Below are 22,342 nucleotides of genomic sequence, written 5' to 3' on the forward strand. Positions count from 1 at the left end.
GTTGAAAAGCTGAATTTAACAAGATGAATGGTATGACCCTTGAGGCTACATGAAGCAGGAGCAAGATTATCTATTTCTCAATTGCCAAGTACATTCTAACGAGTTTTTAGACCTACAGGTCATGGGTCAAAGCCACATGGTCTCTTCAGGTTGCCCTGATACATGAAAAATTTTCTAAGACAAAAAATACATGTATTTTACAAAGGCCAATAAGAGTAAAATTTCAGGAAGTTAAAGAGTTACCAAGTTTATAGCAGTTGGTGAAGACTTGAATATAGTCAGGCAAATGCTTACCTATGCATGAGGACTTCATTTTCACTCAATGCGGTTCTCACCTTGCCCTCAGTTGCAGTCTTGACCAATAATTGGGGCTGTTTATGCCTGGCCTGACAAAGCTACAAGATATTGTTAGAGACGAGGTCTTGCCATGTTGCCCAGGTTGATCTCAAACTCCTGGCCTCAAGTGATCCTCTTGCCACTTGCCTTAGCTTCCCGAGTATTTGGGATTACATCTGTGAGCCACCATGCCTGGCAAAGTTATTAACTGTAGTTCAAGACAGGTAACCTTGACTGTGGGGCTGCCCAGAGCCCAGGGAAGTCGGAGTATTTCTGAACTATTTAGGACTTTTGGCCTGCCCCTAACACAACATCCACCTTTCAGTTAGACTTTTGGATAGAAAAGGCAGATTGACCTTGCATTTTCAAGGTCAATCTTGAAACTACTCAAGCTCCCTCAAACTACTAAAAGGACTATAAGAGGTTAAAAAAGACAGAAACCCTCAACAAAGAGGAGCTAGGGCAACAGAAGCCTAACTTTGCAAGTTGGAAAGCAGGTGGCTGAATGGTCACTGCCTTGGCAGATCCCAGAAAGCTGAAATCTAAGCTATCAGTGGGTGAAGCCAGGAAGCAAACTGAATTGCACTTCAGAAACCAGGAATGGCGGTGGCAGATGGTTTTCAAAGTGGAGGTGAAAAGAGGACTACAAATAGGGGATGATTTAAAAGTATGTTTAAAATACAGTAAAACCCTGGATTCCCTCTCTCACTCTATACAACCCTGTGATCATGTTTCCTTTCCCCAACCCTGGCAGATGATGACAAGTATATTTCTTCAAGGGGGTTAAAAAAAGGGGGTTCTAGCATGGGAAAACACTATACACAGCAGATATAGTGTGTTCGGTGGTGCTCTGCGTATGTTTAACTATCAGCTTGGAAGCTGGGGAGCAACTAGGGCTCTAATTTGTAGTCATTGCCAATTGCAGTGGTGTAAATACTCCCACCAAAACTAATTTCAAATGAACAGCATAAAGTCTCTGGTCATGGAGTTGGGAAGAGATGCACACAGTCAGCTTTTTGTGAGCCTGTGCAAACTGGTTTCAGGTTTCAGGTTTGATGAAAATAGAGAAATTAAATTTACACACGAAACTATCAGACAGCCTCCATTTTCATCCCCCTTCTTTGTTTGATGCCCATGTTTAAGCAGCCCATGTTTAATATCTTTTAGGTAATAGGTTACAAGATTTTTCCCTGAAGAACCTGAATGGTTGGAGAAGATATGGGAGACCTGGAAATACTTATAGTAATGAGTTACCCCATGAAATGCTCAGCCAGATTACTATATAGTATATTTCATCTAACAACAAGCCCACCTACAAAGATCTTCCAACAGCACTTTATCAGCCCACTCATCTGTAAGCAGACAACCAAGGATGATCAGTAATTTTAGGAAATCTGCCAACCTGAAAGTCAGAGATGAAAATAAAGACAGATAAAGAAATTTGAAATTAAAAAAGACAATGCAGTGAGAACACTTCAAAAAGATTGATTACATTCATGAAACAAGAAGATGAAGTCTTTTTAAAGGAACATTCAGAACATTCTTGTAAAAGGAATCTAGAGATTAAAAAATATATAAGAAAAAGGTAAAGCTCAATAGATGAGTTAGAAGATAGGGTTCAGAAAACCTTCTAGAATGGGGAAAAGGCAATAAATGAATGAGGGAAAAATATTTTTAAAATATGGTGTTAATCCAGAAGGCTTAAAATCAAATAATAGGAGTTTCATAAAAAAAGAAAACAGAGAAGAAAAAAAATCCAAGAAATACAACAAATAAAATTTTGAAGAGTGAAGTACATGAGTTTTCACATTAAAAGTACAGCCAAGTGTGAACACAATGGATAAAAAAGGCCCAAGCCCCAATCACATCATTCTTAAATTTCAAAATACTAGAGACAAAGAAAAAATTGTATAAAACTTTCAGAAAGTAAAGAAATAATCAACATTCAGAATAGCATCAGACTTCTCAATACCACACTGGAAAGAAGAGATAAATAATCAATGCCTGCCTTCAAAATTCTGAGGGTATGATTTCGAATACACTATTCTATACCTAGCCATATCATCAATTAATTGAGAGGATAAAATAAAGACATTGTCAGACACTCAAGGTTCAAAAATTTTCCTTTCTTTCACCTTTTCTCCGGAATGTAGTGGAGAATAAGATCCTCTCAAATGAGGGAATATATCAAGAAAAAAGACATTGGATCCAAGAAACAAGTAATCAAGTACAGACAGGCACCAAGGGAATCTCCCAGGATGCTGGCAAAGAGAGGTCCCAGGATGACATCTCAGTGGTAAATCTAGAGAATATTAACTCTAGATTGGAGCAGGAAGACAGAGCTCTGGAGAAATCTCTCAAAAAAGAAGAATAAATAGCAGACCTAATGTGTCTATATAAGAAGATTTACATTTCTGGTAAAGAGTTTGTACAATTAGCAATTGGTACATAGAAAACTAAGCAGCACCCCTCCAAATAAAAAAGTAAAAAATTACTAACTCCAGGGACATAAAAATGTAGTGTAAGAAATATAATAATAGTACACTACATGGCTCAGCTGTGACTAGTGTGTTCCTGACTCAGTGCAATGTAAAACACTGTCTCTCAATCCAAACATCATAATATAATTATGTAGAAAGAATGTGGAAAGAGGAGCACATGCACATGTGTTTGAGCATGTGTGTGAGTGTGTGTGTGTATTTTCTTGGAGAGGGAAGTAAAAAATCAAAAGTTTAGTCTTCTATAAAGAGATTAAAAATTAAGAAGGAACAGTGCAAGCAAATTATTTAGGTAAAAGTAGATATAATCCAAACAGTTAAAAGTTAAGGTTGCTGGCAACAGGTGAGAAAAGATTATTGGGATTTTAAAAAAATGAACCTCGTAGAACAATTTTCATTTTTAAGCTATGAATGCATGTAATTTTGATTAAAAAGTAAATATACAGTAAGAAATAAAAAGACTATTTAGGAAAAAAACAAAAAACCTCTTTTAAGGCTATAATTATCTGTGAAGGTCTAACTAGTCTCAGAATGATTGCATCAAAGCATAATATGTACCTCTGGCAGCCACAAACCTTAAAGCACTGCACCCAGCCCAGAGTCCTGGTGCCCATTTACAAGGGGGAGAGAACAAAGTAGACAACTACTTGACCACGTCTACTTTACCAAGAGACTTCCTAAAATTTGGACAGTTTGTCAATGTGCTGGCTTCCAAACATGTTGTGCCTATAAATTTCTCCTGTATGTCATTCCTATCCTTTGACATGCTTCTATGTAGAAGAGACTTTCCAAACTCTCTTCCAATGATGAGTTTCTAAGTCTGTGCTATCCAGTAAATGTTAACTTTATGAATTGTTTCATGTAGTAATATTTCTGTAGGATAAATATTCTGCCAGACTGTGCAGTATGCTCAGGAATAAAAGGCATTCATTCACTCCTTCATTCATTCAACATTTCTGTCTAACATGTCTAGAAGTTGGGGAGACTTGGTAAGTGAAATAAACAGAATTTCTTCCTCTGGAAGCCCAAAGTCATAAAAGGGAATTTGATGTGTAAAAAAAGTTAGACTGGAGATGGACTGATTCTTCACATTCTCATAAAAATTTTAAATAAGGCTTTTAGCTTTCACAGAGGCTTTTAACCCCATTTTTTACCCTGTTGATTTTTTTTTTTTTTTTTTTTTTTTGAGACAGAATCTTGCTCTTTTTCCCAGGCTGGAGTGTAGTGGTGCAATCTCAGCTCACTGTAACCTCCACCTCTCGGATTCAAGCAATTCTCCTGCCTCAGCCTCCCGAGTAGCTGGGACTACAGGCATGCACAACCACACCCAGCTAATCTTTGCATTTTTAGTAGAGAATGGGGTTTTGGCATGTTAACCAGGCTGGTCTTGAACTCCTAGCCTGAAGGAATCTGCCTGCCTTGGCCTCCCAAAGTGCTGGGATTACAGGATACCCAGCTGATTTTTTAAATATATGAATTAGCAACAGGAGTACAAAAGAGGGAGTGATTAAATTCATTTGGATGATGGAGGGAAGGCAACACAAACTAGAATTTGAGTCTTACTCTGCCTTTATCCCTCATGTCTAGCAGAACTAGACACATAGTTGATACTATGTAAATGTTTCCTGAATAAATAAATGGTATAAGGATGGATGGATGGATGGATGGACAAGCTGATTCAACTAAAATTCACCTTGGCTGAAAGAGGTGATTCTAAGATTAGAGGGACCAATATTGGGTACTGCATAAATAGTATTGAGGAGGCAATGCTAAGAGTATTGGGGACTTTTTTGATTAAAAATCCTTTTGGACAGACCTATGACTCCTATGCAGTCAGAATTATGAGTAATTGTCCCTTCAACCGTGGTATGTTCAATTTTGAGATGAGCCCAAATTCCTGGGGGACCACGCTTTTTAAAAGAACTCATTTTTAGAGCTTTTTGTTTCCTTAGTTTAGATTTCAGGGAACCATGAAACTAATTACACACATGGACTTTGGGATTTTTTGTAGCTATTTTCCATTGAGTTGGAAATATCTTTTCCATTCTCTCATTCTAAGTTGTTCTCTTTATCCATGGTTAATATATATTTTTTATATCCAGGTTTTAAATATTTTTTTTCAGTCCCAAACCAAGTCTTGCTTCATTCATACTCACCCTTGTGTAATTCCAAAGTCATTATATTTACTGAGAAAAAAAGTAATTTTCTTATGTTTAAAAAACACTATTGCTGTTACGGGAAAGATCTCTGTTGTAACATTAATTCTACGGTGAAAGAGCCTTCTGCAACGAAATGGTTGCCTGTCAAGCCAGTTGTGTCATTTCAGCTGAGTTGTAAGAAAATTCCAAACTGCATTTTGCTCACCTTGTGAGCTGGCTGCTCTGTGCTTTCTGCAAAAGTCAAGAAGAAACCCCCCCAATAAATCTCAGAGTGCTTTTGCTGAAAGGAATTTTTTCTGCAAGTTAAGTATAAGTGTAAGTCCACTGAAACAGGATGCCACCTGCTTACTAGAAATTAAGAACAGATATGGCCTAATTTCTTTGCTTTTGTTTAACTGCATTTAGTTTGTACTTAACTCTTTGAAAACTCAGTATAGAAAATGAGGTGACACTAAATTTAAGTAGCTGGATTATGAGGCACCTAGATACGCACGCACACGCACACACACACACACACACACAAAATTAGGCAGGGAAGCCCATAAATTTGCTTTCAGTTACATGGCTACTCACTGCTTTGTTAGAGCTGAGCTAACCCATATTTATTGGCATTGGCTTTTCATTCTTAAGAATAAACTCCTTAGAATGAGAATCAGGAATTCTGGCTTTCCAAACTTGTTCTTATTAGCATGGGTGCAGCCAGAGAGTTGTTGATTTTACAGCCTTCTGAAGAGGGATTTATTTTATTTCACTAATCAATAGTTTACTTCTTTAAACTTATGTTTTTCTAACACTATAGTTTGTGTAAAAGTAGAAAGAGTTAATTCTCAATTTTTCAATTGAGATAGATAGTGTCATGCCAAGTTCTGTCCAAGACTAAAGATGGAATTTTCTGTGGTTTTTTGAAGATATTTGTTGGTCGTCAAATTGTGGCCTATGGACAACAGCATCAGTTCACCTGGAAACTTTTAGAAATGAGGAATTGAAAGCTGAAAGTCCCACCTGAGACATACTGAAGCCCTTTATCTTCTTTTTGAGAAAATTCCAGGTGATTCATTTGCATAGTAAGGTCTGAAAAGCACTGGTTTGGATGTTGTCTTTTACTGAAGCCAACGCACAGTGGTTCCCAATGGCATTTAGCATTGAGAGGAAATTCAATCCCGCTGGAGTGCATACTCTGGTGGCTAAGAGCTCAGCACCTGCTTTTGCCCACCACCTCTACAAGCTTTGGGGTCCATTCTCATTGCTTACCCATTAGAATCATCATCTCAAATTTTTTTGCAGCTGCATTGAACCTCACCATTGAGGGTAAGGATAGTCTTTGAGTAGTTTCCATGCCAGGTTGGACTTCAAGTCTGAAACTCCCAGAACATGTTGGAACTTCCAGCTATTCTAGTGACTTTTACTCTAGTGTGAAAATCAAAGGTACTGTACTGCCCTTAGTGCAGTAACACCTTGGGCTCAGTTTCAAGATAAATTTATACAAACAACTCTGAGTATTCATTATAATTAATACTATAACTGTAATTTATGAATGAGCAGAAAGTTTAAGCATCACCTTGGAAGTGTCAAAAATACATATCTATCATAGAATAGTATACTCTAGATGATCATGAATTATATCATTACACTGATAGAATATAAACATTCCTGAAATAACTGGGAACTTGAGAGCAGCTGACAAATGAGTGCTTGCCATGTCTTCAGTTGCTGTGAGCTGTACAGATTACCTAGAACTGGTACACACACTTGCATGGTGTTTGGGATTTATTTTTGAACACATAGTTATTTCTTACAAAGATAAAAAATTTAATGCAGGATACAGGGTCTGAGGAGTACATCTGTGTTAGTCCATTCTTGCATTGCTATAAGGAAATACCTGAGACTGGGTAATTTGTAAAGAAAAGAGGTTTAATTGGCTCATGGTTCCACAGGCTTTACAGGAAGCACAGTAGCATTTGATCAGCTTCAATCATGGAGGACAGCAAAGAGGAAGCTGACTGGAGTAGGAGGAAGAGGAGAGAAGGTGGGGAGGTGCTACACACTTTTAAATAACCAGATCTCATGATAACTCACTCACTCTCACGAGAATAGCACCAAGGGGGAAATCCGCCTCCCAAGATTCAATCACCTCCCACCAGGCCCCACCTCCAACATTGGGGATTACAATTTGACACGAGATTTTGGGCAGGGACACAGACCCAAAGCATATCAACATCCAACTAAGATCTAAATCAAATCAACTCTAAGAATGAAAAGTATGGTAGGAGAAGAGGAAAGAGACAGCTTACCAGATTGCAACCTTGCATAAGTGGAAATGTTAGGTCCATGAGTCGGGGCTTATATACTTGGATTCTTGCAAAGTAACCTCTCCTAGGTGGAGAGGTGGTGTATTTTTCTGTTTCACACCTATTACTTTTAACATGCATACTCATATATGTAGGTTGCTTTGTCTTATGACTGTAGTCCCTGCTGCTTATAGCTAAGGGAATTATAAAAATACGAAGAGCAGGTTCTAAAGCCCTGGGATAGATATGTATCTAGCGCTCCTCACTGTTTCTTCACTTTCTCAAGAGGAAGTCAGCAGTCATTATGGAAGAAAAAGAACATTGTGCAGCTCAGCCTCTCTCCACCAGCACAGACTGACTGGAGTTAACATATTCATCTGTGCATACTGCTCACAGGAGTGTAAACCTATGAAAGATAATGTTTTTTAGTAATTTATCTTTTGAGATCTATCATAAAACAGGTTTATTTTTGAATGCCTAGCTAAGATCTATAATGGGAGAAGACTATAGGCTGAGTGAGAGAGAGAGGAGAGTCAGGATATTTGGGGAAATGATGGCAAGAAACAAAGGTCGTGAGAATCTTGTTTCCTAGGAACCAGATTCTGAGGTTCAGGGGAAGAGGAAGGGATCAACACTGAGATACTTGAGAAAACCATTTCCTTTGTCAACCTGAGCTGCAGAGTGATGGGATTTGTAGACTACCACCACTCTCAATAACACCAACAACAAAGAATGTGCTGTGTGCTTAAAGGTTTGAGGGTAACAAAGCAAGAAGCAGAAAGAGCATTGCAGCATCAGGGTGTAGGGTCTGGCTTGAAGGATAACATCTTTGGTGATCTGGCTCCACTCTTCCTTTCTTTTTTTTCTCTAGGCTATAATATTTGTGGTTTGGAAAAAAAGACAAATCGAGGTCCAGATACCATGTATTCAAACTTGTAAACAATAAAATGAGCAGTCCAGCAGCTAAAGAAGCCAGGCTTTCCCTAGAGCAGCCTTGCCCTGTGGAAGCCTGAGAAGGAGGTAGCCCTCACCACCTAACTGGGATGGGACAGGGTGGAAGCTGGTCCAGGCACAGCATTCCTCAGCTGCAGTAGCATTTGCCAAATCTGGGAAGGGGACTGATCTCCAAAACTCTGTGGGGTGCCAGGCCAGGCGGTTGCCCCTTCTCTGCACCTTGTATTTCCAGCTCAGGATTTCTCAAAACTGTTCCACCTGAGCAGAATGGTGGGTGGAGAATTGCAGCATCAAGGGAGCCTAGTTTACCTGAATACCCACTGGGTGATTGGGGGTGGCCAACTTTGTATAAAAGCACCTGCTCTTCCTCTCGCTCACACGGCAGAGGCTGTGATTGTAATCTCCCTGCACACACCTGCACACACTCTCAGCAACCACCCCCTATCCTCAAGGAAGGGGTGGGCCCTTAATCCACTGTGATGGGTGTCCTTGTAAGAAAAAGGGAAATTTGGACACAGGGACACAAACAGACACAGGGAGAAGGCGCTCACATGACCACAGAGGCAGAGATTGGAGTTTTGTATTTACAAGCCAAGCAACGCCTGGGGCTACCAGAAGCTGGACTAGGCAGGGAAGAATCCTCTGCAGAACTTTCTAGCACAGTTCCTTGGATATATTTAATTTTTCTTTTTACTTTTTTCTTTTTCTGAAACAGGGTCTTGCTCTGTCACCCAGGCTGGAGTGCAGTGGCACAATCTTGGCTCACTGCAGCCTTGACCTCCTGGGCTCAGGTGATCCTCCCACCTCAGCCTCTCAAGTAGCCTGGACTATAGGTGTGCACCACCACGTCCAGCTAATTTTTTGTATTTTTAGTAGAGACAGGGTTTCACCATGCTGGCCAGGCTGGTCTTGAATTCCTGGACTCAAGCGATCCACCCTCCTTGGTCTCCCAAAGTGCTGGAATTACAGGCATGAGCCACCGCACCCAGTTGGTTATATTTTATCAAGACATTAATCAGATTGGCATATTAGGATTTTTATGCCTTTTGGTTCTTTTGAGTGCCACGACTCTGCTTTATTAACTGGTGTCTCTTAGCGCAATGCCTGGCACACAGAGGTCCTTAATAAATAAGGAATGAGCAGATGAATGAATGAATCAATCAATGAACAATTAAAAAGATTTGTGCAAAAGAAAACAATTTAAATGCCTAATTGCAAGTTTAGGTGAAGCAGCAGCCAAAATGCAAAGAGAGAGGTGAAAATGGCGCCATGTAAATATCACTATTGTGCTGTAGCCTAACAGAAACTTTTTTTTTTTTTTTTGGTAAAGTGGTATATTAATATTTATATTATCGTTCTTTAAGACAGAGCCAAATTTATACAAATTTTTACAATTAAAAAGGAGGTGATTGATTTTCTCTGTTTCTAAATAATGCCAAGAGGAAAAATGTCTCTTAGTTCTGGAGAAACCCTGTTCTGATTTTGCTCCTGGTCTGATGCCCATCCATCAGTGACCAGGGCTCCTTGGCCACATATGAAGATCTGATGTGGCCTTCCTGTGGGGCTGAATCAAGCAGTTCTCATTAAGTTTCCATTCTTAGAAAAAGAAAACAAGGCTGGGTGTGGTGGCTCACACCTGTAATCCCAGCACTTTGAGAGGCCGAGGTGGCGGATCACTTGTGGTCAGGAGTTCAAGAGCAGTCTGGCCAAAATGGCAAAAACCCATCTCTACTGAAAGTACAAAAATTAGCCAGGCATGGTGGTGATCACCTGTGATCCCAGCTACTCAGGAGGCTGAGGCATGAGAATTGCTTGAGCCAGGAAAGTGGAGGTTGCAGTGAGCCAAGATCATGCCACTGTACTCCAGCCTGGGCAACAGAGCAAGACCCTATGTCCAAAAAAAAGAAAAAGAAAAAAAAGAAAAACCTTCGTTTTCAAAACAAATTTTAAGGGTCTATGCTAAAATATAGCCTGAAGGAAATGAGGAGAAATTAATGTTTTTATAATAGTTCTTTAAAAGGGGACTGTCACCATAATTTAATTGGGGCTTTGCTATTACATTTCATCTCTTATCTGTGACACAGTTAAACTCTATTATCTAAAGCACTGACCCAAGATGAGCTACTTTTTCTTAAAAAATCATCCTGACATCATTTTTAAAATGTCTTTTATGAGTCCTTTAGTTCTGAATTAATTATTTGGAGGAAGGGAGAGTGAATCAAAATTTCAGTTGGGAGGTTTAGGGTTTGCATAGTTTGAAAATCATATTCAACATTGTAATATGGACTCATTCCTAGAAAAAATTAAAATATTTTAATAATGCAAATTATGAAATGTAAAGGGTAGTGAATCCTCACTAATAGAGACACTCAACAAGTCAAACATCTTCTGAGTATTAGCGACTCCCTAACATCCAGGACGCTCCCTCAAGAACAATGCTATTTATCAGAATCTAGAACTCGAAAATTGTGTGATATAGTTATGCTTATTGAAAAGAGGTATATACTTCAAAAAGCTTGCCACCTTGTCTAGTCTCTTTATTTTCTCTTTATATAATTCAGACTGGCCATGACATACAGAATCTCCTCTGTATATCAAGAGCCTTGAATCCTGTTTCCAAACTCAGGAGCTGTAAGCTGTTACTTTGTGTAGACTTTCTCCATCATTGAAATTGTGCTTGCCTCCTCTTTGGCTACTGTTTATCAAGGTTTTCTGATAAGTAAATAGAAAGCCCTTCTGGGTGGAGAATGGTTGCTATGCAAACACAAAGTAACAGTTGCAGTGTTTGTTAAAGATCTAACAGGAGTGGAGAGAATTGTATGAGTCTCTTTGGAATATCAACATAGCATTCCATGTTGGGTAAAGAAAATATTAGGGGCAGACATGGAGTTTTTAAAACTTAAAGGATGTATTATTTGGGATATTTCCTTCTGAATTAAATAATCAGGTAGCACATGAATAGTATGAATTGAAAACAATCCTTGTGGTCTGTTAACATATTCATGCACTTACAGTAGTGGATCCCCTTTATCTTTACCTTAGTATAGGTGTGGATGAGACAGGTAGATAAGGCATAAGGTAGCCACAGAGTGAGATGGTTAATACTGAGTGTCAACTTGATTGGATTGATGGATGCAAAGTATGGATCTTGTGTATGTCTGTGAGGGTGTTGCCAAAGGAGATTAACATTTGAGTCTGTGGGCTGGGAAAGGCAGACTCACCCTTAATCTGGGTGGGCACCATCTAATCAGCTGTCAGTGAGGCTAGAATATAAAGCAGGCAGAAAAATGCGAAAAGAGGAGACTGGCCTAGCCTCCCAGCCTACATCTTTCTCCCGTGCTGGATGCTTCCTGCCCTGGAACATCAAACTTCAAGTTCTTTAGTTTTGGGACTCAGACTGGCTCTCCTTGCTCCTCAGCTTGCAGATGGCCTATTGTGGGGCCTTGTGATTGTGTGAGTTAATACTTACTAAACTTCCCTTGATTGATAGGTAGGTAGGTAGGTAGGTAGGTAGATAGATAGATAGATAGATGGATAGATAGATAGATACATAGATAGATACATAGATAGATACATAGAAGGATAGAGATATATATCCTATTAGTTCTGTCCCTCTAGAGAACCTTAGCTAATACAACACAGTTCTTTCCAATTCTGGGTAATTCTGATTTGTAGCATTCAGGGGAGAAAAACTCAACAACCTGAAATTTGCACTACCCAGGTCTTGTTCTAATCTGATTCTCCCCATTGGGCTCTGCTTCTGGCAACAAAGTTGAGAAAAGGGAAATGCCTTGAATATTACAGAGCACGGAGTAAATGCTCAGTAATATTTGTTGAACTAATGAATAAATAAATGTAAAGAATTAGGCAGCTGCTTGTCTATATTGAGAATAGCAATTAATAAAATAGCAGAGAGTCATTCAACTTAAAATCCCAGGAATTGAGGCCAAAACCAAAATAGCAAAATAAATTACAAAGAACATATGCAAGAGGGTGCCTTTAGCTTAAAGAGGTAGATGAATTGCTGTCAGAACTGTCTCTTGATTGTATGAATTCATTTACATGCTCCACAATGTTGCCATCATCGTTGTCCAAACATGGAAAGATTCATTAATGCTTTATGTTAAAAAAAAAAAAAGAAAAAAGAAAAAAAGTGTCTAATAAATGAAAACCGTGAAGTAGATATTTTTATAGGAAAACCTAGAAAGTAAAGGGGATAAAGCGCAGGCAAAGAAAACTAGAAGAAATTAATTTCCTTTATTTATAAAAGTCTATTGTTTTCTAAAAAGTAAAATTAACCTCAAATTGGACTTATCCATTATATTTTCCTTTTTAAATAAATCAGTTCCTTTAACATATTTAGATGGGTAATAGCTAATTCCCAATCTAATTTAATCATAAAGCAAAAGATTTAACTAAAAGTCTCCATTCTATATATATCATAGGCCTGGTCTTAGAAGTAATGACATTCCTGTCTTTCAGAGTCTTTTGTGCCCCATCGAGTTGAGACCATTTTGAAAATAGAAAATGAGGTCAGGCGAATGAGTGCCTTTCATTCTGTCTCAGAAAGGGTCTGTATCATGTTTAAAAAATTATTTGTCCCTTAACCTATATATTTGTCAAATTAAATTAATATATTGTCACAACAACACACTTGGTAACAAGAAAAGAAAAAAGACAAGGTCTATAATTTTTGTTTGGATATTTTTTTTTTTTGAGACAGAATTTGGCTCTTATTTCCCAGGCTGGAGTGCAATGGCACAATCTTCACTCACTGCAACCTCTGCCTCCCAGGTTCAAGTGATTCTCCTGCCTCAGCCTTCCAAGTAGCTGGGATTACAGGCATGTGCCACCACACCCAGCTAATTTTGTGTTTTTAGTAGAGATGAGGTTTCACTAGTTGGTCAGGCTGGTCTTGAACTGCTGACCTCAGGTGATCCACCCACCTCAGCCTCTCAAAGTGCTGAGATTACAGGTGTGAGTCACCATGCCCAGGCTTGCATATGTTTTAATTAAAAACAAATGTAATCCAGAAGTTTAAAAAGCTCAGCTTCAAAACTTGTCAAATCGAATTAATTCCTAAATTAACTTTCATTTCCCTTGTGACTCCCCAAAACTGTCAATAAATGAAGAACAATGAAGAAAAAACAGATATTATATAAATAAAAGAGAATATTATATAAATTTTGCATTCCCCATCCTTATCTCTCTTTTGTGCTTTATTTTTTCCCCTGGGACTTACTAGCTTATCATATTCTAAATAATTTTTAACTTGATTTGTTTTCCTGTGCCCCCACTAGAAAACCAGCCATGAGAGTCTGGATGTTGGTTTTATTTTCCAGTGTCTCCCCAGTGTTTAAATAGTGCCCAGCACACAATAGGCACTTTATGTATTTGTTGAATTGATTAAGCATAATGAAGAGATACCAATATAACGTAAACAAATAATCACTCAGAGTCCCAATTTTCTATCTGCATTTATTTAGAACAGAATATGGTGTGGTGTTTTTTCAAGGACTGCCAAGTCATGTTTTACAGAAACAATAAATTTAATAACATTTCTGTGGCACTTCAGCAATTTACAAAGTGCTTTCTCATGCCTTGTCTCATCTGATCTCTCAGAAGCCTCTTGGGGACCTTTTTCTACTCTCACCATGTTGCATAGGAGGTATCTGAAATTTAGACAGGTTACAGAAGGTGTCCCAAATCACCAAAGACAGAAAGTGCTGGAACCTAGACCTGCAGCTGTGTCCTTTGAGGGCAAAGGTCATCTACTCCCTTCTTTGTCGCATGGCTTCTCATTTCTGGATTTCTTTCAGAAACGTACAGGGTGTGCCCAGAGATGCCCTCTACAAAGCCTCCCGGTCAACAGCCATTTTAGGGACCAATAACTTCTTATTGATGTATCCAAATCAGATTGCTGAATACTCCATAATCTGGGGTAACTCTTACTTTATTACTCTGTTCTTGTAGTTCTTACTGGACACTACTTTGTCAAATGAAACGAAGGGGCTAATTAACTCAGGTGGTTTCATTTTCTTAAATTCAGATCCTCCAAGAGTGGATTGAAAACCAGATAATGCAATAGTGTTTCAGACACTCTGCTGGACACCAAACATAGAGTGGTGACAAGAGGGCTTGAAAAATGGATGGTTTCATTTCTACCTATCAGCGTTCCAATACTTCCTCCAAATGTCCCCAACCTGGAGGCAGATTGGTTGGAAATTTCACAAAAGGAAGATTTCTCTGATCTCATAGTTTTCTGAGAAAACTCAAGCTGACTGAAGCCAAATGTTTTATTTTGAAAGCTGTTGGTGTTTCTAAATGGCATCATGAATGCAGAAATGACCATGTAATAGTCTTTCGCATTTGAAGATCTTCCTCCTTCCCGGGGCTTATGGTTGTATGGGTAAGAAGGTCAAGTTGAAAAGTATACACTACTCTTGCAGCCTGCCCTTCCATTTATGACTGTGCCAATCTTTCCAAACCTTGTCTAATATGTGTACTTAAAAGAAGCTCCATCATTTTATTTAACTGATGATGGGGTGGTTTTCTGGGAGGTTATTTCCCTACAATGCTGCCACATTGCTTGATGTGGCCCTTCAGCATGGAACTCACAATGCTGCATTTGATTTCTTGACTTTAATCCAAATGTGATGGCTTCAATTTAGTGCATTTTGGGGAAAAGATCCAGTTGCTAATAAAAAAGGATCTCGTCATCCTTTACTTACATTGTGACTTCATCCAAACAACCATCACCTTACTGCATGACTGAAATTATTATCATCTTAACAGTGGTAATTCTGGTCATTCTGACACTGCACTTCATAGGGTTACAGTGACCCCTTTCAGTTTTTTGTGACTAGAATGTCAATTTCCTTGCTTGCCTGAGTTCATCTTAAATTCTACATGCTGAAAGACAAGAATTATATGTAAGCTTGTGATTATATGTAAAGCATGTGTATATGTGTGAATGATACTGATAATTACCACTCCCATTTATTATCAACTGCGAACCAGTCATTTTGCTAAGTGCTTCACATGTGCTATCTCATTTAAAACTCTTAGTAATAATTATGGAACATAAATATCCCATACTTGTAACTGTCCAATGAATTTCCCTGCCAGTTGCACAAACAAAGATGACAGCATTGCTGTAGAGAGAGTTTAATTGACGTGAGTCCAGCCACACCACGCAGTGAGATAGACTTATTACTCAAATCAATATCATGGAAAGCTCGTAGGTTAGGGATTTTACAAAGGAAGTTTGGAGGTGGCTAGGCAGTGGGTGCTTGCTGCTGATTGGTTGGGTTGGAGGTGAAATCATAGGAGCTGAAGCTGTTCTCTTGCACTCAGTTGCTTCTGGGTGGGGGCACAGAAGCCACTGCGTGGTGGATCCAGGTGGAGCCATGGGTATCAGACATGCAAAAAAATCTGAGAAAAAAATCTCAAAGGGCCAATCTCAGGTTCTACAATAGTGATGTTATCTGCAGGACCTCTGGAATAATGGCTGGCAATTGTTCATATCTACAGTTTAGCAGAATTCAGGCTTCTCTCCTCTCCCTAGCCTGGTGGTCTCTCATTAGCTTTACATAGGTGGTTAAGTTTTTGAGAAGGCTTATTATCATTTAAACTATAAACACGTCTCCCAAAGCTATCTTGGCAGATTGAAGGCTAAAGGCAAGAGGGAGATGAGCTGGATCAAATCTCCTCCATTGCCATAATTTTCTCACTGACATAATTTTTGCAAAGGCAGTTTTATACTGAGTAAGTAACTCACCCAAAGTTGTACAGTGGAAGTACTGGAATTCAAATGTAGGTTTGTCTCACAGTTTGCACAGGACTGTCTCCCCACTTCAACCCTAGCTCTTTCTCCAGAGTTCAACTATGCCCACTTAAGTTCATATATAACACTTCCTATAAGCCAGAAATTATTAGAGTTTATACATTATCTCATGTAATTCTCATATATAAGGCAAGTGCTATTATTGTTAGGGAAACATAACTATAGAGGCATAGAGTCATTAGGGATCTTGCCAAAAGCCACACCATTTGTAAGTTATAGAACTGGAATTTGAAAGCTGACAGTGCCAGAATCCTTGCTGGCAACTACTGTATTATATTGGTTTCTCAGCTTATTAAATTCCTTTGAAGACAGTTTTGCAAAATCATTAGAGCTGTAAAAAAATTTTTTTGAAGCTACCTAAATATATTCATGTGTACATACAATATACCACACACACACTGGCATACTTCGTACACTTTTCTTGATATCCTCATTATATAAATCATGTAGAGTTGAAACTTACCAAGCCAAATATATGCCATCTGCCTACAGAGAATACATTTAGAATGACGCTCCTTTTCCCACCCAAGTCTACCTAGATTCCTGTGGTCAGCAAGTCAAACAGGATAGAAAGGAGGATGGACCTATGTAAAATACATTTTGGGTCTTGATATGGTTTGGCTGTGTCCCCACCCAAATCTCATCTTGAATTGTAGCTCCCATAATTCCCATGTGTTATGGGAGATAATTGAATCATGGGGGCAGTTTTCCCCAGTCTCTTCTCATGGTAGTGAGTAAGTCATATGAGATTGAGAGTTTCATAAGGGGAAACTCTTTTTGCTCAGCTCTCATTCTCTCTTTGCCTGCTGCTATGTAAGATGTATCTTTTGCCTTCCACCATGATTGTGATGCCTCCCCAGCCACGTGGAACTGTGAGTCCATTAAACCTTAATTATCCAGTCCTGGGTATGTCTTTATCAGCAGAGTGAAAACGGACTAATACAGGTCTGCCACTTTATTTTCATTAGTCCATTTCAAGATAAGCGTGAAGAGCTTGTTTTTGTGGTATCCACCAGGATCACAGGCAGTGGAGCAGAGGTAACCAGGGTGACCCCAGCCACAGAGTGCTCAAGGAGCTCTGTTCACTGAGTCCTGTGTGTGGACTCTAAATAGTAGCACTCTTGTTCCGGGGCTGTCTTCCGCCTAGCCCTGGGCACATTCCTATTTCCTCTATTTTGTTCTCCAGGTAAAGTGCTAGCAATCTATTTAGGGCAGCATTCTGATTTGGATGTCAAATAAAACTGATTGATTTTATGATTCTGTAAAGGTCACCTGAAAAGGTGAAACGATTTCTGCTGCGGAAGAGCACCCATAAATCCAAGCTATTTGCGACAAGTCTTGTCCCACTGTAGCAAGATGAATTCTTGGGTCTTCATCTAATCCTAGAAGAGACTGCAAATTTTCCACTGGACTTAGCTCAGGAGCTCACACTCTTTAGATATCAAGGAAGCTTACATATACGAAGACAGCATGATTAAATGAGAATCTGTTATCAAATTGGTCGTAGCATAGAACTGTAAGAATGAAAACTTAATCACACTATTCAAAGAAATAGTGTGTAAATAAAAGGACACCTTCCACACCTGTTGGTGGCTTCATCACCATCAGTTAAGAGCCTAGAACATGAGGCATCCAAATGACTGAAAAGATCAGCATGTAACTGTAAGTCTCCCATCTCTTCCACCTCTTCCAGAGCTCAGTGAAGGCAGAGAGCTTTCTTCTTTGGTGCTTCTTATTTTGCACAGAAGAGTGTTTAGCACAGAGTGGCGGCTCAAAAAATATATGTATATATATAGATAAATATTATATATGTAATTACACAAGTTGCATGACCATGACATCTTTGATACATCTTAAAATTTCTGGGTGTCATCAAAACTCATTGGGGTTCTTCATCAAATGGAGGAAAGGAGCAGTGGGAAATGAGTATGGAAGAAAAGTGAGGGAGAAAAGGGATGTGTTGTGTGTATATGTGTGTGTATGTATACAAGCATCTATAAAAATAATATAACAATGAATGGATGGGCTTTGGTCCAGGCTAGTCTAAAGCACAAAGATCCACTGAGACTGTTTCCTTATCATTCCTATTTTCTTAAAACGACTATGAATCAAAGGTAAGACACTGAGGGGAATTGGAAGTTACTTAGAAATGTGGAATGAGGAAAGGGATAAAAACAACTGCTTATGTGCCAAGTGCTATGTCAGGCAAATATGGACCAGGTCACCGTCTTCTCTAATACAAAGAACTAACCAAAAGGCAGAGATTGTGGTTCCCACTATGCAGGAAGGAGGCTGAAGGACTTAGTGCACAAGTGATTGGCAGAGGAGTGAGGTTCAGCCTAGTCTCTTGGCTCCAATGACTGCCCTTCATTTGTCCCAGTTTTGGGCATCACCAACATGGTTCAGGCCATCATTTCCACTTGCCTGCCTGCCCTGGCCTCTCCTTAGTCTTTATAGCCTGAGTGATGTTTCTAAGACCCAAATCAGACATGTCACTCCTCCTCTTTAAGTGGAACCAAAGAAGCCCATGATCCAGCCATTTCCCTTTTCCAGTCTCCTTTAAGTCCACTCTAAGACCTCCCACTTCCTCCTCTTGCCTCTTTGTTCCCCACAAACAGCAGGATATGTCTCACCTCCACATGCTAGCTAACCCATCACCTGTTTCTGGAATATCTGCACCTTCTATCTTTGCCTGGCTAATGTAGAATCATCTTTCAGTACTTATCAGATACCTCAATTCCTTTAGGAATCTTGCTTAAGTTCCAGGTTGATGTTGGGGCCCTCTTCTGCATTTCCATGGAACTCCCTAAATTCATGTGCCATAAAAATTTATCACATTCTGCTAAAATTGTCACTTTACATCATCTGTCTCACTAGTTTATAAGTTCTTTAAAGGCAAGAGCCAGATACTGCCCATCTTTGCACCTGTAGAGCTTTGTACAAAGTATCTGCAGTAAAGTAAACTTTTAGAAGTTGCTTTTCTCTATTCTAAGGTAAACACAAAGAAAAATGAGATTTCTCTTAGGCAGGGTAAAAAATGCCATCATTAATATAAACTGCTTCTGGAATGAAGCTGGTGGGTGGGCAGCTGGGCGTGAGAGAAGACAGGGCATTCAGGAGGGAATGCTTTAACTTCCTAACTCTACAGCCATACTTTTCAGTACCTGATTCCTTCTGTCTGTCTTCTGGTTACACAGAAAAGTTGACCCTTCTCTTGACTACAATTACATCTATTCCTTACCTCACATCTATTCCTTACCTACTTGCTCCTCCAAACCAATAAGAACAAAGGAATAAAAATTATACAGACTCATTAGGACAAAGAAAACCAGAAACAAAGTCTACAATGAATGAATAGTGTCAACCAAGTTTGGAAGATAAAAAGAGGATGGATAAGTGGTGATTGACTTAGCAGAGGGAAAAGAGCTGAAAGCTACATGTCTTCATAGGGAAATGCTAAAAAAAAAAAAAAAAGCAAATCAATATGTGCTGCAAACCCCAAGACAAACTGAGGGATCAAAGGCATTGAGGTATTTTCGAAGGCAGGCTCACAGAGTATGGCTGAAAACAGGATTGGCTATAGAGGAAGCAGACTCCTAGATCCCATCTGCACACTTCAATGCCAATTAATGATCTCCCTTATCTCAGCATCAGAAGGTTTCTTTTCTGGAAAAATGAAAGCAGAGACTCTCTAGACTCGGGAATACTAAGGCCAGTGGAGACAGGTGGTGAATCACTACCCTGGAAAGAAAAAGACTCAATGACAGTCCACAAACTGATGATGGCATCTTCAGTCCTTTCTCCCATGTCAGCTCACAGATTACTGGGAACCAGACTTGGATCCCTGGGAAGGAGACTATAGAATTCTTATGTTGAGAAAATAGTTACCTGTGGCAGCTGTGGAGGTGTGCCTCAGGTTTCCTTTAAGAAAATACCCTGCAGAGAGCATAGGAGCATTGAAGCCATGTGTCCCTGGGCTACATTCAGCCAATGACTGAACATTACAGTTGTGGAAGACTCTTCCAACAGGCAACCTTTGGGAAGTCTCAGGGACTACCCAACAGCCTGGCCAAGCCACTCTCAGAACTCCACTGCAATCGTGGGCTCTTCCTACCCAATCCTTCCTTCCTTCTCTCCTCTCACAGGTGCCAGACCTGCACTGCTGCCTGAAGGCTCTTCCTACCCACTCCTACTTCTTCCCTCTTTATCCTTCCTAGGTGTCTCCCCCAGTAAATCTCTTATGCAACGAATCCAGACTTGAAGTCTTCTTCTCAGAGGATTTGAAATGACCAAGTGATCCTAAGAGTGATCCAGGAAAACGGGTGCAAAGATGGGCCTGGGGACTGACTCACACACCACCTGGATTGCAAAGAGGACCCCATCCTGAGTAAACATGGAGCACAGATTGTCCCTGGAATGAGAAGGTGGCCAAATTGTTGAAGATGTCACTGGTGTTGACCTGGAAAAATGTCCCAGTAGAAGTTAATATCCTTTGCTAGTGTGATGATTCCAGATAATCAGGTATTTAAAAGCTAAGTGGAGAACAATGCCTGCAACAAGAGCAGAGTTGGCTAGTAATTACAAACTTGTATTGCCACCCTGCAAAAGGGTGATGAGAAGCTGAAGGCAGTAAGTGTGAGAGCCAGAGGGACTCTCTGGTAGATTAAAAAAGAGGTACTTATTTTGCTGCAGTTGAAAAGTGGACACACCTAAGGGGCAGACTCAGGACCTGATAGAGTTGCAGACCTCCAGTGATGTTTTAATGCATAGCAAAAGCAGGCTTGTTGTGCTAAGATCAGGGTCCTGGTTCGGAAAATCTGAAACCCTGAAACATGAGATGGGTATGTCTGGATGGATGCTCCCCAGCATTTTGGCTCTGCACACACTGAACACTCAGAAACTCCTGAGGTGGCCAGCCCTCCCATTCCTAGAAAAAGCTATTACTCTGCCATGCTGGAAGAATCTGTAGAAGCTTTTCCTCTAATAGTAAACACATGCATCCCTCCTCTCTTTTCTGCTAGGCAAATAGCTCGAGTTAAATCTCAGCATATCCTGGCCAGGGACATGCTGGGTCTGATAAGAGAAGAAAGAATGCTCATCAAAGAAACTGAAAGAATTAGCAGGGATATATTGAGTCTGTATAGTACCCCTGGCATTATATTTTGAGGGTGGTTGATCAAGGAGGTCAGAATATAAAACTGCAGAATACAAAGCAAAAATACATTAACTTGGGGGCACTTTTTTGGAACACAGAATTAAATACCCTGGCCAAGGTCCCAGGGGTTGGGGCAAACTCACTGCTAATAGAAGCCTAAACATGCTTGGTCCACAGTAAAGTGGAAAGGCCTTAATTTCCACAGTAGATGGTAGAGGGAGACATAAAAGATGGAGCAGTGCAGGCCTGCCCGTGTGAACCTCAAAGCCTCTCCGGAGCATTATACTCCTCTAGAGGGTTCAGAGGATGCAATACTCACCTGGACTTCCAGCAATGTATTGCAAGAGGGTAAACAGCATCATTAATGAGTACAGCTTAGCCTGCATAAGAATTTGTAGATACTTTGAGGGGAAAAGTTATAAAGAATGCAAGTCTTACTTCAAAATGTTTCTCTTCAGTTAGAAATTTCAGTCCTTCAAGTCCTGAATACCTTAATAGTCTTGTCCTACCTCCCAGCAGACTTTCAAGGTATACTTTGTAGGATAATTCCCCTACATTGACCTACTTTGCCACTAGTGCAACTGGACATCTCACCAAACAACCTTTTTAGTCTCTCACTATTAAATATAAACCAATAGTCAAATGTCCACAGACAATAGAGAAAATTCTCTATCTTGAAGGGCAGAAAAAAAATATAGCGAATAAACAAATGGTGAGAAATGGATATGAAGCAAGGTAAAAAAATCTATAGTTATCTTTGTCATAGAAATAACAGACACTTTGGCCAGGTGTGATGGCTCATACCTGTAATCCTAGCACTTTGGGAGGCTGAGTCAGGTGGATTTCCTGAGCTCATAAGTTTGAGACCAGCCTGGGAAACATGGAGAAACCTCATCTCTACTAAAAATCCAAAAAATTAGCCAGGCATGGTGGCATGCATCTGTAGTCCCAGCTACTCAGGAGGCTGAGGCAGGAGAATCACTTGAACCTGGGAGGCAGAGGTTTCAATGAGCTGAGATCACGCCACTGCACTCCAGCCTGGCTGAGAGAGTGAGAGACTCTGTCTCCAAAGAAAAAAGAGAAATAAGAGAAGCTTTTGCAGCCAT

This window comes from Pongo abelii, chromosome 14 (assembly GCF_028885655.2).
Source record: "Pongo abelii isolate AG06213 chromosome 14, NHGRI_mPonAbe1-v2.0_pri, whole genome shotgun sequence".
Lineage (NCBI taxonomy): Eukaryota > Metazoa > Chordata > Mammalia > Primates > Hominidae > Pongo > Pongo abelii.